Source organism: Portunus trituberculatus, unplaced genomic scaffold (genome assembly GCF_017591435.1).
Source record: "Portunus trituberculatus isolate SZX2019 unplaced genomic scaffold, ASM1759143v1 PGA_scaffold_396__16_contigs__length_748793, whole genome shotgun sequence".
Lineage (NCBI taxonomy): Eukaryota > Metazoa > Arthropoda > Malacostraca > Decapoda > Portunidae > Portunus > Portunus trituberculatus.
The window spans coordinates 405,168-413,546 of record NW_025541564.1 but is presented as its reverse complement, the minus strand read 5'-3'; the positions used below and the strand labels follow the sequence as shown (position 1 = coordinate 413,546).

General features: G+C 38.1%; 1 long non-coding RNA gene across 1 annotated transcript; it reads left to right on the top strand.

Annotated features, from left to right (window-relative positions):
• Nucleotides 1–571: 571 nt before the first annotated feature.
• LOC123500538 lies at nt 572–8,379 on the top strand. The gene is made up of 3 exons (XR_006673370.1): nt 572–758; nt 5,199–5,274; nt 8,047–8,379. It is a non-coding gene; the product is annotated as an uncharacterized LOC123500538 (long non-coding RNA).

The following is an 8,379-nucleotide window of genomic DNA, read 5'->3' as shown; positions in this document are numbered from 1 at the left end:
TTTCTTGTAATCCAACCATCTCTGCTTCCCTCGACTCAGTCCATTGTGTTTTCTTCAGTTCCCATTCCCTTTCAAACCTTTCATTCTGCTCACTAATCATTTCCTTAAAGTCATCTTTCTCCTTTACTACTCTCTCCATTTTCTCCTCCAACCGTCTCTTGTATTTTTCAACCTCCACTCTCAAGTGTGCATTCTCATCCACCAATCGTTTTCATTTTCCTCCAGTCTCTTAACTCTTTCCTTCAAAGCCTTGGAATTCTCTATCCTGCTCCTCCTCACTCCTCTGAACTTTTAATTCCTTCACCAACTCCTCAAATCTCTTCTCCAACATTACCAATCTACCTTGCAATGTGTGTGTGTGTGTGTGTGTGTGTGTGTGTGTGTGTGTGTGTGTGTGTGTGTGTGTGTGTGTGTGTGTGTGTGTGTGTGTGTGTGTATTTCTGGTCTCTTGAAGGATGTGTTCCATTACTATCATACCGATTATCAAACTTTAGATATTGTACAGGCCTTCAGCACAGAACTCTGCTCCTTGTCATGAGGGAGTGAATGATAAAGTTGTAAAGATTATCTTTAATTTTCTTTTCTTTTTTAACAGATTTTGGCTGAATTCACAAGAATTGCCATATAGATATACAAGAAACAATCAGAAGTGGTTGCCTAAAAGCATCTGAAGCAGTGCTTCTCCTCATCAAAAACAAGAAGAAAGTATCACAGGCAGTATGGGATAGTTACTCCAGAATATCAGAGACAAAATAATGGTGAGTAGTTGATAATGGTTTTAATGTAATGTGCATTAGTTTAAAATGTTTTAATAATTTCAATGCTAAACTTTATATTCATTTATCTCTCTCTCTCTCTCTCTCTCTCTCTCTCTCTCTCTCTCTCTCTCTCTCTCTCTCTCTCTCTCTCTCTCTCTCTCTCTCTCTCTCTCTCTCTCTGAGCATCTTTCTAACTTGTTTGAGTCATCAGTACTCCCTTGTACGGGTCATAAAGCCTTCTGGAGTACTTCTTTTCCTTGTAACTCCTTGTAAACACACACACACACACACACACACACACACACAAAAAAAAAATGAAGAGGACAGAAGAAGAGAAGAAAGAGTTTTTCTGGAGAATCTTGGATATGAGACTGAGGAAGTGGTTCATAACCCAGAAAAGTACAGCAAGAAAGGACTAAAGAAACTTACATATGAGCGAAATGTAATGTATTCCAACATAAATGGAGTGATATCGATTTTAGAACTCAACGATTACTTGAGGACAAGAACCCAGATATTGTGGGTCTTACTGAAACAAAACTGAGAGAGGAGAAGACCTGATGAAGGTTGGAGAAGGAAATATAACGTTTGGAAAAGAAATAGAGTAGGTAAGATGGGAGGAGGAGTGATGTTGCTGGTTAAAAAGATATAAAGGTGGATCAAGTGAAAAAGGTATGGGAAAGGCAGAAGTGCTAAAGATCAGAGCAGAAACTAATGAAGGAAAAAGAGGCACTACATAGTGGTGTACGTACCACCTAAGACAAATGCATGGTCAGTACAGGAATATGAAGAAATGATAAGTGATACAGGAACATGTCTGGAAGAAATGTTGGGTGGCTGTGAACGAACTATAATGATGGGAGATTTTAATTGTAAAGAGGTGTGTTGGGAGGACTGGTCAATGGAAGGATCAGAGACAACATGGGAAATACACTATTGACACTGGCAATGGAAAATGTGTTAACTCAGTGGGTCAAAGAAGATACTAGGTTTGGAGGAGAGGGAGCATCGTCAAGACTGGACTTGGTCTTTAGTACAGAGCCAATGGTCATTGAGGAGATGAGGGTGGAGTGCCCTTTAGCAAAGAGTGATCATGCAGTTTTGGAGTTCAAGGTGATAGACGAAGAGAAATCTAGAAGAAATGAAGAATATAAAGTGGGAAGATGGAATTATGCCAAGACAGATTTTGGAAACCTAAAGAAATTCTTTCAAGAGACAAATTGGATGAAATTCAAGAGTGCTAAGGAGCAAATGAAAAGTGGAAGGAATTTATAAAAATATACAAAGAAGGTGAGAAAAATTTGTACCAATAAGACAACATAGAGAAGTTGGAAAGCAGGACTGGTTTAACGATAGATGTGAAAAGGCTAGAACAAGAAAAGAGGATGCATGGAAGAGGTGGAGAAGGAAAAGACGGATTAAGCAGTGGGAAAGTTACAAAAGAGCAAGAAATGAATATGTGTTGATTAGAAGAGAAGAAAGAAAGAAACAAGAAAAGGATATAATTGATAAATGTAAAGACCAACCAAGGCTTTTTACAGACATGTGAACAACAACATCAAAAATAGAGAAAGTATTGAAAGTTTAGAAGTAAATGGAGTATACAGTGAAGATCCCAGGAAATGGCAGAGGCTATGAATGGATGCTTTCGGAAGGTATTCACAAAGGAGACTGCTTTTGACAAACCACTGGTAATGGAACAGAAAGGGATTATGAAGGAGTTTCAAGTAACGGTGGAGGAGATCAAGAACATGATGGGGAGTTTAGAAGTGAGAAAAGCTGTGGGACCTGATGGGGTATCAGGATGGATTTTAAGAGAATGCAGGGAGCAATTGGCAGAAAAAGTTTGTGAAGTAATTGATGCCTCATTAAGGGAAGGTGTAGTGCCCCAAGACTGGAAAAGAGCTAACATTGTCCCAATCTATAAATCAGGTAACAAGAGAGACCCATTGAACTATAGACCAGTGTCACTTACAAGTGTGGTAGCTAAGATGTGTGAGAGGGTGGTGAAGACTAGATGGACAGACTTCTTGGAGAAAAATGACATACTTTGTGAGTGTCAATTTGGTTTTAGGAAAGGGCGTTCATGCACGACAAACCTGATATGTTACTATTCGAGGGTGATAGATGTAATACAGGAAAGAGATGGTTGGGCTGATGGAATATATCTGGATTTAAAAAGGCCTTTGATAAGGTACCACACCAGAGACTGATCTGGAAACTTGAAATGGTAGGAGGAGTGCATGGCAGTTTACTAAAATGGATGGAAGACTTTTGGTAGGAAGAGAAATGAGAACAATAATTAAGGACAGACCATCAGAATGGGGATTGGTGGAGAGTGGAGTTCCACAGGGATCAGTGTTGGCACCAGTAATGTTCGCAGTCTACATAAATGACATGGTGGATGGGGTGTCCAGTTATGTGAGCCTATTTGCAGACGATGCAAAATTGTTACGAAAAGTGAGATGTGACAAAGATTGCGAACTACTCCAGGAAGACTTGGACAGAATATGGAAATGGAGCTGTACATGGCAAATGGAGTTCAACACGACAAAATGCAAGAAAATAGAGTTTGGCAAGAGTGAAAGAAGAATCAGGAGTATGTACAAGATAGGAAATGAAGACATAAAACCAGTCATGAAGAAAAAGACCTTGGGGTGACAATTACCAATGACCTATCGCCAGAGAGACATATAAACAAAATAATTGGAGAAGTATTGAACTTATTGAGGAACATAAGAGTGGCGTTCGTATATCTAGATGAAGAAATGATGAAGAAAATAATTACTGCAATGATAAGACCGAGGCTTGAATATGCAACAATACAGTGGGCTCCGAACTTAAAGAAACACATAAGGAAACTAGAGAAAGTACAGAGGGCTGCAACGAAAATGGTGCCTGACTTAAGAGATTTGACTTATGAAGACAGACTGAAAAGAATGCAACTTCCAACCCTGGAAAACAGAAGAGAAAGGGAGACCTGATAGCAATATACAGAGTGATGATTGGCATGGAAAAAATGGATAGGGAAGATCTGTGTATGTGGAATGGAAGAATGTCGAGAGGGCATGGGAAAAACTAAAATGGCCACTTATAGGAGAGATGTGAAAAATATAGCTTCCCTCATAGAAGGGTGGAAGCATGGAATAGTTTAGACGTGGAAGTGGTCAACGCAAGGAATATTCATGATTTTAAGAAAAAGCTGGACATTAATAGATATGGAGACGGGACAACACGAGCATAGCTCTTTTCCCGTATGTTACAATTAGGTAAATACAATTAGGTAAATACACACACACACACACACACACACACACACACACACACACACACACACACACACACACACACACACACACACACACACACACACACACTCACTCACTCACTCACTCACTCACTCACTCACTCACTCACTCACTCACTCACTCACTCACTCACTCACTCACTCACTCACTCACTCACTCACTCACTCACTCACTCACTCACTCACTCACTCACTCACTCACTCACTCACTCTCTCTCTCTCTCTCTCTCTCTCTCTCTCTCTCTCTCTCTCTCTCTCTCTCTCATTTTAATAGATGAATATTAGAATTTGCTCATGCAGTTTAATGACTGCATATTACTTAGATACTTTCTTGCAGCACTTATGATATGATAAGATTAGATGTATTCCTTATGAATGCTTTTATCCAACAAAATTATGTATACCTTTTCTATCATCTATGGGAAAAACTGTATTTCTTCTGTCTTCTTTTGGGGAAAACCATTTTTCCTCTATCTTCAATGGGGAAACCTGTATTTTTTAATCTTCTATTGTGAAAAATGTATTTCTTCTATACCGTCTATGGGGAAAACTATATTTCTTCTATCTTCTATGGGGAAAACTATTTTTTCTCTTATCTTCTGTGGTGTAACCATACATTTCTTTTCTATCTTTTATGAGAAAAATTGTATTTCTTCTCTATTTTCTATGAGGAAAACTATGTCCTCTTTAGGGAAAAATATTTTTCTTTATCTTCAATAGGGAAAACTGCTTTTCATTCTATCTTCTCTGATGAATCTACAAACCAGGGATGGGATAAGGAAGAGCAAAATGGCAAGACATATGAGCGTGATGATAAATACTAGGATGCCATTGTTGTGGTATCCGATCAGCATGAGTTTCGCCCCAAAAATTGCTTGGTTATAAAATTTGTTGCATTAGTTTATAATCATACTGCTCTCACCTACCCCGTCACTTGTTTGCTCCCTTACATTTCCTTCTCCCACCCTCTAATACCTTCCTTCCTCACCTACCTACACCCATTCCACCCTTGCCTCACCACCTATTTGGTGGAAGGTATGGGGTCGTTTCACCTGTGTAGAAGTGTACTACATTATTTAAACCTCGTGTCCTGCTTGGCACAAACTAAATTGAATTAAATTTTATTTTCACAGAATCCAGAGTCGAGGTAACATTACTAGCACTTCCAGAACTCAATGAATAATCAACAGTTTCCTGGTTCATGATGAGGTAATTATAGTTTTCCTCTTTAACGCATAGGAGTTGATTACAAATAACATGATGTTTTTTTAACAATTCTTTTGTTTTATACCTTCTAAAGGAGCAATTCTTAACATTATCAATTTAGTAGTCGTTTTTGTATGAAGACCGTGGTGTGTGTGTGTGTGTGTGTGTGTGTGTGTGTGTGTGTGTGTAATTCACTGTTTGATCTGCTGCAGTCTCTGACGAGACAGCCAGACGTTACCCTACGGAACGAGCTCAGAGCTCATTATTTCCGATCTTCGGATAGGCCTGAGACCAGGCACACACCACACACCGGGACAACAAGGTCACAACTCCTCGATTTACATCCCGTACCTACTCACTGCTAGGTGAACAGGGCTACACGTGAAAGGAGACACACCCAAATATCTCCACCCGGCCGGGGAATCGAACCCCGGTCATCTGGCTGTGAAGCCAGCGCTCTAACCACTGAGCTACCGGGCCGTGTGCGTGCGCGCGTCGAGACAACCAGATGCCACCCGGGAGAGGAGCTCAGAGCTCATTAGTGCCGCTGTGGCATGAAGAAGTGTCCCACCATGACGAGACGGGAAGTAAAGACCTGCCCTGCCAGACGCACGAATCATTCGCTCCACGGAGCGACGTGGACGCTTTAGTTGCGCCCAACACCAACACCAAAACGCAAACACCACCATCACCACTACCAACACCAACACCAACATCAACAACAATAATGGTGATGATGATGATGATAATAATAATAATAATAATAATAATAATAATAATAATAATAATAATAATAATGATAAAATAATAATAATAATGATAATAATAATAGCTGTGGTAGTAGTAGTAGTAGTAGTAGTAGTAGTAGTAGTAGTAGTAGTAGTAGTAGTAACGATAGATAATAAAGAACATAGCAGCAACACCAAGGTGAGCAATGCTGATGATAACATTTAAAAGAATCAATAATACTAAACCTTTTATCATTATCATTCATGCTAATATCAATTCTACTTAACTAACTCTTAATAACAGTTCCATCATTAACGTTGCCTTTATAATAACAATGATAATAATAATGAATACTTTATTTGGTCAATTTGTAATGATACATACACATTGAAACTCTTTGTGGATCCAGATCATTCAAAGTTACAGTTACAACCCCACATACAGTACAACACACAATAAAATATCTGTGACAAGGTAAGGTCCAAGACTAAAACTATATACACTACAGTATTAATTTTTAAAAACACCATGCTGTAAATTTATCCTGCATCAGAATCGAAATCACAATGGAAGCAATAACTTTACCTTTTTGCATGGACATAATTATACAATTTAATGCTAACTGGTACAAATTAATTTTTATATCTAGATGTTTTCTGTGAAGACAAACCCAATCTTTTTCCAGGTCTTAAGAACACGTAGTTATCATTGAGAGGATGGGTATTGTCGTCCATTATTTTCCTAGTTGTACGCAATACATTTCTAGAATATAGGTCATCTAGTGTTGTTACCTTTACACCCAATTTATCAGCAATTCTCACAACCTTTTTGATTGTAAAAAAAAGTTAAGCGTTGTTAAACCAAAACATAGAGTTGACTCAACAGACTTATAGAACATAGCAAGAATAGTATTTTCAATTTTTAGATTTCTTAAAATTCTCAAAGTGAATTCTCTGCATACATTTGCCATACACCGGTTATTTTATCATCAATTTGCACCCCTAAATGTTTATAATCATGTACAATTTCTACCTGTTCCTCTTTAATTACAAGATTTTGAGTACACCTCTCTCTCTTACGAAAATCAATTAACATTTCCTTTGTCATTTTTACATTTAAATTCAAATAATTATCATCACACCATTTAACAAAATTATTTACTTGAGAACTAGGTAAATATGGAATGTTTTGCTGCTGCTTTATTCTTACTAATGTAAGCAAATATAATTCCTAATTAAGTAAAAAATAAAAATAAAAATGACGCTATAAAGCAGCCAGCTGCTGTTTGTCACCAGCACTGGTTATTTGACAAGTGGTAACAAATGCACCGTAGTCATCACCTCACCGAGCACAGTGGTCAGAGTAGAGACCAGCAGGGACAGGGTCTCTCGACCCTGAGCAGGGATATGAACGTCCGTCACGGTCGGTGACCACTTTATAAATGACTTCTTTTACTACTAAGAGATCCCATACATATATTTTAGTAAATTTCGACTGCTTGAGACGTACACTTCCTCAAAATAGGTATATTGAATGATATACTAAACTATGTTAAGTTTTGGGGAAAATCAAGATTGTAAGCATTTTACCCATTGGAATTGTACTGGATGAGGAGATCCTCTCCTCATCCTCTCTGCCCGTGCTGTACGATATCTTGGGAACTTTCCCATTTCGTCATGGTGGGACACTTCTTCATGCCACACCGCCGTGTGTGTGTGTGTGTGTGTGTGTGTGTGTGTGTGTTTCCAAGTTTACTGAGCTGTATTTGCATGGTTGTTAAGGTAGCAGCCAAGTGTGGTATTTGGTTGAACATAGTCAAACAGGTCACAACTTTTTCTCTTCAGGAGAGCTGTTTGGGCAATTAGAAAATCATGATTATAAATCTGAGATCATTGCACAACATTTTGAATATAAAATTTTCAGAGCAAGCTTGTTCCTGCTATTTTTGTTTTTAACATCTCTTTTTTCCTCACCTTTTTCTTATATCTGTGTATTTAAATATGAACTTTGTCTTTCCTCAGTTTCATTGCTTCATTTTTTTTTTAGGTCCATATATGTGACTCGCCAGTCATAATAAAGAAGGAGGAGTATATTCTCAGAATTGACTCAGGATATTACAAGTAGCATGACACTAACCAGAACAATAATGTGCTTTGTTGCCAGCTTTTATGTATTCAATCTTTCATACCCAAAGCTCTGCAGAAAATTTTTGTCCTTCATTCAAAGGGTAATCCTGAAGATTTCGGATAGTGGAAAAGTAGACAAATCTATCTTACTTCTCAATGAGAAAATATATAACAAAACTACTCGTAGTATAAATTAAATATTTAAGATGATGCCCTTTTTTGTGTTATAGTAACATGAAATAAGATCCTACAA